The sequence below is a fragment of the Schistocerca americana genome, chromosome 3 (assembly GCF_021461395.2).
Source record: "Schistocerca americana isolate TAMUIC-IGC-003095 chromosome 3, iqSchAmer2.1, whole genome shotgun sequence".
Taxonomy (NCBI): domain Eukaryota; kingdom Metazoa; phylum Arthropoda; class Insecta; order Orthoptera; family Acrididae; genus Schistocerca; species Schistocerca americana.
The window spans coordinates 428,958,062-428,965,965 of record NC_060121.1 but is presented as its reverse complement, the minus strand read 5'-3'; the positions used below and the strand labels follow the sequence as shown (position 1 = coordinate 428,965,965).

The window sequence follows — 7,904 nt, the reverse complement described above, 5'->3', positions numbered from 1 at the left end:
CATTTTCTGCTTCTGTTGATATTACCCTAAACTCATCTCAGCAGAAATCCTTATCTTCTTTCCACCTTACTGACTCCTACCGTATCTAGTTTGAGCGTTAGCATTTCCCTTTCCAGTTTTTCTAGTTTCCCTACCACGTTCAAGCTTCTGACATTCCACGCCCCGACGCGTAGAACGTTTTCCTTTCGTTGATTATTCAATCTTTTTCTCATGGCAACCTATCGCTTGGCAGTCTCCTCCCGGAGATCCAAATGGGAGGATATTCCGGAATTGTTTGTCAATGGAGAGATCATCATGACACTTCTTCAATTACATCCATATGTCCTATGGCTGCACTTCATGTATCTTTAATGCAGTGGTTTCCATTGTCTACTGCATCCGAATGGCGTTGTACATTGCTGATTCTTCCGCCTTTAGGGGCAGATCCTCATCCACAGGACAAGAGAATGCGCTGAACCGCTCCTCCGCTCTCTTTGACTTCTTATGCCGGAAGTCTTCGGCCGCCAATGCTGATTATTAATCAAAATTTAACCAGTTACGAGTTTCGAACCCGGGACCGAAAACGTTTTTCTACTTAATCAAAGACGCTACCCCCTTTTTTCAGCATATTTCGTGGCGTTTGGTCTGGGCGGACGTCACATAGCATCCGTTCAAGTTGATATTTGATTGCGTTACTCAGTTTTTTATTAGAGAACTACCTGCCCTCTGACCAAACACGCTGAGATACCGTGCCGGCTAGCTTCACGATTCTGCCTGTCATCCTTGCGCAGGGACGATGCTAATCTTCTCTGTATCGTTCCAGTTTTAGTATATGTACCGCCGAAGCGAGTACGCCCTAGACCACGGGTGCAAATATTGAACCCTTACAGGATCACTTCGTTCTCTGCCCATCTGTCTGTCTGTCTGGTTGAATGTCCGACTGCTAAATTCCTTTTTCTCAGGAACAGGTAGACGTACCAAGTTGAAATCTATGTCACGTACTAAGGTTTACGGTCCCTGGACGGTGCAAATTTTTTGAGTTTTTAATATAATTCAATGAAAAATTATGGCCATTTATGTCACATATTTCGGTACTCATAAAATTCACTCATCATAAACTGTAGGGTATTTCCTGTTAACCCAGAATGACGAAATTTACCAAGAAGCAAGGTCGCACAGTACAACTAAAGGGACAAATTCGAAAGTTGTTATATTGTAATTATAAAAATGGTTCAAAAGGATCTGAGAACTATGGGACTCAACATCTGAAGTCATTAGTCCCCTAGAACTTATAACTACTTAAACCTAACTGACCTAAGGACATCACACACATCCATGCCCGAGGCAGGATTCGAACCTGTGACCGTAGCAGTTGCGCGGTTCTGGACTGAAGCGCCTAGAACCGCTCGGGCACCGCGGCCGGCTTGTAATTATATCTCATAAGAAATAAATTTTAGCGTTACAATCTTACATAGCATTCCTAATGAGTCAAAAAAAAAATCAGGAACTGCGGGCAGTATTTTAAAAGATGTTAAAATTTGTGTGAGTTCCTAAGGGACCAAACTGCTGAGGTCATCGGTCCCTAGACTTACACACTGCTTAAACTAACTTACGCTAAGAACAACACACACACACACCCATGCCCGAGGGAGGACTCGGACCTCCGGCGGGAGGGGCCGCGCATTTCGTGAAATGGCGCTGGAAAGATTTTAATATTGTTTTCAGTAATAGGTTCAAATGGCTCTGAGCACTATGGGACTCAACTGCTGTGGTCATAAGTCCCCTAGAACTTAGAACTACTTAAACCTAACTAACCTAAGGACAGCACACAAAACCCATTTCAGTAATAGGTAGAGTGATTCACGTAGAAGGTTTGTGTATATAATCAACATATATTTCGTCCTATGTGGCTGAGCTATGGTGAAATGAAGTCTCCAGCCGCTGTGAAAACCCTGTCTTTGACATGCCACATGACTACTGCGCTGACAATATTTGCCTACAACAGATACAGCATCTATAGTATTTCAGAGCAAAGAAATACTGGTAACTGATGCAGGACTACCCTTCCATTGTTCAGTATAACGTTCCTAACATCTCATAAAATAATTATTGAAGTATTCCACTGATTTATTCGACACCTGCGTAACAACAGTAGCCCTGTGTCAAGCTGTAGTAACTGTAGTGTTTTTCCCTCCGTCAAATATCATCTGCATCGTAACAGGAACAGGAAAAACAGCAGACGAAGTCAAGGCATCTACATTTTCCAGTTAGCACAGCACATTAATATAACTCCAAAATTAATACAATAAATGATAAATTGCAGTAGCAAATTTGAAACTTTCACAAAAAGTTTTAACTTAAAATTTAAAAAATTCTCAAAAGTCTTGGAATTACCATGACCGATATCGTGCCAGAAGCGATATCGACACAGCCAAAAACCGTCCTGATTCTCGATTCTCAGTATGGATGAAGTATCAATACACTCAATTTTTTACGGAACATTCGAACCGCGAGCCCTACTCGCACTTAGCCGGATATTTTTAATATTGTTTCGACACAACAACCAATCTCTCCAACATGCTCAGATAAACGGTGTTGAGATTCCGTCGGACGTCGTTCCAGACCTTTTTTCACTCGAACAATGTTTTGTGGTCTAAGAACTCATTTTCGCATAGTTACCGTTTTTATTCGCTACAGATTCTGTTTCGCGCTTTCTTGCTACTGTGTTTTGCACAGTAGAAATTGCTGAAGCTTTTGCCAAAACACTTCAAGTCGTAAACTCTACATGTTTCCACGGACTGTACTTCTCATGACACTCGACAATTATTACGCGCTGTTTTATCGTGAGCACCATTTTGTGTTTCATTTAGTTGGTCACTGAACACGTCTCGTCCTCCCACGCACTCAGATGTAGTGACTTACCGATGTATTCGGGACAGAGCATGTCTGAGATGTGATAGACCTGTGAATCGAAATCACTGTTACCAACATTTTTTTTCTGACAGGCGGTTCTCCGAGTGTGGGGGGTGGAGGGGGTGGAGGGACCTGCGTGAAACGGATACCGCCATGTTACCACACATCGTGCCTAAAATTTTAAAGGTGCTTCGCAACGGAGTAATGCAAGTTTAAATTCAGTTTTCAAAATTTTACTAATGTTCCTTTTCCTCATACCTTATTACACCAATCATTGCCAAAGTTGTCATCTGTTATGTGCTTCAGTGTACACAATTGTATGTAACCAATTTTGAATATCATTAATAGAAAGATGTTTTACAATGTTGCACGTGTCTTTGGTAGGAATCGCTATAGGAATTTCAGCACCTTTATCTAAATATCTCATCTTTAAAAACATGAAAATTTAACTCCGTGTATTTTTTCGCGCATTCGTGCACTGTGAGAAACGTATAAGCCAAATATCAAGGCATTACATGACAGATGTTCTGAGAAAAATGGACATAACTATCAAAAAATGTATCTTCCCGAAAAGGGAATTCAAAAAACTACTTTTTCAAGATGTTCGGAAATTTCTACGACAGTCTTCTAGGGCTTGTAGAGGGTATGTGTAGATAATATTTGTAAGTGTAACTTATTACCGACCGGACATGTACCGTTTACTTGCTACAACCATTTGAAAACATGTTGATAAAGCGACAACTTTTACAAGTACTTGATTAGGAAGTGACCGAGTACATCATTTGTTTTACACTTCCACTCACTAACCGCCAGTTACTGCTCGCGTACTCGTAGACGGGTTCTCTTCAACGTGATGCAGTACGACGTCCTCCCATTCGGGTGTGCGGAATCTCCTTGGGACACCACAGTCACGCCTGCTGATGGTGAAGGCCTTGCAGTAATTGTGGTGAAAAGTGTATGCGATGGAGTCGGAAGTTGTGGAGAACAGTCTTGGTAAAGGCGACCAGCAGCTTTTCCATTGCCATACATTTCGGATCAAATTACTGTACTCTGCAAATGTGTACTCGGTCACGTTGCTCTAACACTCAAACACACTTGAATGACGCTCGAACTATGTCAGAGAGGTGGAACAGACGTCAAATGACATCAGCCCATCCAAGGGAACAACCCCCACCATGATTACTCTGTTGCACATCCACATGTTTTGAAACGGCTCTAGCACGGACATGTGTTCCTCTTCAAATTATTATGTACTAACTCCCGTCTACGAGTCATAGAAGTTTCTAACGGGAATTTCCGAACTTGTAACATATTTCTTTTGCTTTGTTTCACCTGTAGACGTATAACAACGGTCAATTTCCTCAAGAATGTATAGAGTGAATGCACAGGCCCTGAAGCGCAAATGCTGTAACACTTCCACTCTCCATGTGTTTCAATGATTAAAAACCGTTATACGAGGGCTGGAACTCAAATAGTGTCACCTATTTATTCAAAACCGATACAAAAGAGTCTTGCACCTGTTACTGTCCTTCAAAGTAGTCACCAGCGTTCTGTACAACCCGTTGTCATCAGTGTGGAAGACGTGGTATACCGTTAGCAGAGCCTGTTCTGTTGATGGTGCGAATGGAGCTGCGCAGTATGCGCCCGCTCATTGTTGTGCAAAATAATGGGTGGGTTGCGGAGAAAGTGTCGCTGCTTCTTTCGCAAAGATTTTTTTTTTTTTTTTTTGGAGCATCACCTATGACGAGCTTTGCGAAAAAAGCGGCGACACTTTCTGCGCAACTTACCCCTCATTTTGCACGACAATGCGCGGGCGCATATAGCGCAAACTGTGGCTTCTCTGTTCGGTCGATGGGACTGGGAAGTACTCTATCATCCACTACACTCTCCGGACGTAAGTTCTTTTGACTTTGATTTAATTCCGAAGATGAAGGAACCACTTATTGTCATTCGCTTCAGAACTGTTCCAGAGATTCGACAGGCAATGAAGGACAATAATAGATGCAATCATGTAACTCTTTCGTATCGGTTGTGAATAAATAGTTGCCACTATTTATGTTCCAACCCTCGTAGTATCACATGTTGCAAGTTTTACAGGCGCAGATGACGAAAATGTTGTGTTGGGCAACGCTTCCAGATATGCGCATTTAGAGATTCAATTGGATTTTGCGTTTACAATTTTGCCATGAACACAGTTCCTTACGAGGTCACGATTTTCCAGGAATCTTAATGTGGGTTTTACAGCATTCATTACTCATTGAGCAACGTATTTCTTGTCGGCGTACATATTGTTATTACGCAGATACTTGCGAAGTGGGCGAAAACATCGAATAAAGTAGACTTCTTTGTCATAATTTCCCACGCACTTTCGAAAATGAATATTGAGAAATACTTGTCAGTAAATTTTGCTACTGTATGATAACAAATAAAAAAAAACAGACATTAGTACGTGATCATGTAAGTTGCTTCAGAATAAACAAGACACTGATTAATACGCAGTGACAGCTGCAATTGTAGACACCATCAAAGCGATAACATAAAGTACCCCTTGACATGGCTTTGATATCATACATCTGTGAAGTACCTCCACCTATAGTAATCTATAAATGTCTTCATTAAATAATACTATGCTGCTCCACAACCACTGCATAAAAATGAACTAGAAAACAGTGATAAAACTGCTCACAATTTCGCATGAAGTACAAAAGTCGAGAGCGCTACCCTCCTAACCCCCTCCAACCTTCTCATCCCCTCGGCAGACAGAATGTCACCCGGAAGCTCCTCTGGCCGGGAGAACACGTGAACAGTCGGCCGCTGATTGGCTGCAGCCTCCCAGAGGGGAGCAACGTATAAAAGGAGCAGCCTGATGCACCGCGAGGACCTTTGTAACGGCGGATTTTAATTTAGCAAGAAGTAAATTGGAAATTCCTCTTATAGGGCATAGAAATATTTTAACCATTTCAATAGACATCACAGTCTCCTAGTATGGGATAATAAACCTGCTCCGATATTCCCAATCGATATGCAGTTTCGCTACAACGTAGCTCTCGCAAAAACTTAATCAAAGTCCTGGATAATATCGCAGTTACTGGTACAAGAGAAATAGCGGCCGTTCAGCTCTTCAGCAGCACTCCAATGTCAACAACAACAAATGATCTGAATCTTTCCAAAAATATTCGTTATTCCCACTACAGCAGACTCTTACGGAAGTCCTCCTAACGTCTACCGATAGTACTGATTCTCTATTACCTCATACTCTGCCTGACAAGAAAGAAAGAAGCACCCGGAAGGAGACGACGATACTGTATCGGTTTGAGAGGGTACGTGATGTTATTTCAGTGATTACAAAATCGAAAATTTACAAAGAAATTGGTAGTATGAACCCTCTTATGGGTATGACGTCTGGCCTTTCTAACACACACCGCTCACAGAGACACGTGTGAAAAATGACTCGCTGCAGAGGTAACATATGAGGACGCATATGTTTGTGAATGTACCCGTGGTCTAGGGGTAGCGTCTTTGATTCATAATCTAAACGTCTTTGGTCCCGGGTTCGATCCCCGCCACTGCCTAAATTTTGATAAATAATCAGCATTGGCGGCCGAAGACTTCCGGCATAAGAAGTCAGCCTCATTCTGCCAACGGCCTTGTCAAAGGGGGCGGAGGAGCGGATAGAGGTTCAGGGCACTCTCTTGTCCTAGGGGTGGGAAATTGCCCCTAAAGGCGGAAGAATCAGCAATGATCAACGACATGAGGATGCAGAAGGCAATGGAAACCGCTGCATTAAAGACACGTAACGTGTATCCACAGGACATGTGGCCTGTGTCCGCCCCAGTAGCTGAGTGGTCAGCGTGACGGATTGCCGTCCTCTGGGCCCGGGTTCGATTCCCGGCTGGGTCGGAGATTTTCTCCGCTCAGGGACTGGGTGTTGTGTTGTGTTCATCATCATTTCATCCCCATCCGGCGTGCAGGTCGCCCAATGTGGCGCCGAATGTAATAAGACCTGCGATATGGCGGCCGGACCTGCCCCGCGAGGGGCCTCCCGGCCAATGACGCCAAACGCTCATCATCATCATGTGGCCTGTAATTGAAGAAGTGTCATGATGATCTCTCCATTGGCAAAAGATTCCAGAATAGTCCCCCATTCGGATCTCCGGGAGGGGACTGCCAAGGGGGAGGTTACCTTGAGAAAAAGATTGAACAATCAACGAAAGGATAACGTTCTACGAGTCGGGGCGTGGAATGTCAGAAGCTTGAACGTGGTAGGAAAACTAGAAAATCTGAAAAGGGAAATGCAAAGGCTCAATCTAGTTATAGTAGGGGTCAGTGAAGTGAAGTGGAAGGAAGACAAGGGTTTCTGGTCAGATGAGTACCGGGTAATATCAACAGCAACAGAAAATGGTATAACAGGTGTAGGATTCGTTATGAATAGGAAGGTAGGGCAGAGGGTGTGTTACTGTGAACAGTTCAGTGACCGGGTTGTTCTAATCAGAATCGACAGCAGACCAACATCGACAACGATAGTTCAGGTATACATGCCGACGTCGCAAGCTGAACATGAACAGATAGAGAAAGTGTATGACGATATTGAAAGGGTAATGCAGTATGTAAAGGGGGACGAAAATCTAATAGTCATGGGCGACAGGAATGCAGATCTAGGGGGAGGAGTGGAAGAAAAGGTTACAGGAGAATATGGGCATGGGACTAGGAATGAAAGAGGAGAAAGACTAATTGAGTTCTGTAACAAGTTTCAGCTGGTAATAGAGAATACCATGTTCAAGAATCACAAGAGGAGGAGGTATACTTGGAAAAGGCCGGGAGATACGGGAAGATTTCAATTAGATTACATCATGGTCAGACAGAGATTCCGAAATCAGATACTGGATTGTAATGCGTACCCAGGAGCAGATACAGACTCAGATCACAATATAGTAGTGATGAAGAGTAGGCTGAAGTTCAAGACATTAGTCAGGAAGAATCAATACGCAAAGAAGTGGGATACGGAAGTACTA

General features: G+C 43.1%; 1 non-coding gene across 1 annotated transcript; it reads right to left on the bottom strand.

Annotated features, from left to right (window-relative positions):
• Positions 1–725: 725 nt before the first annotated feature.
• On the bottom strand, positions 726–832 carry LOC124608713. The gene has a single exon (XR_006979312.1). It is a non-coding gene; the product is annotated as a U6 spliceosomal RNA (small nuclear RNA).
• Positions 833–7,904: the final 7,072 nt, after the last annotated feature.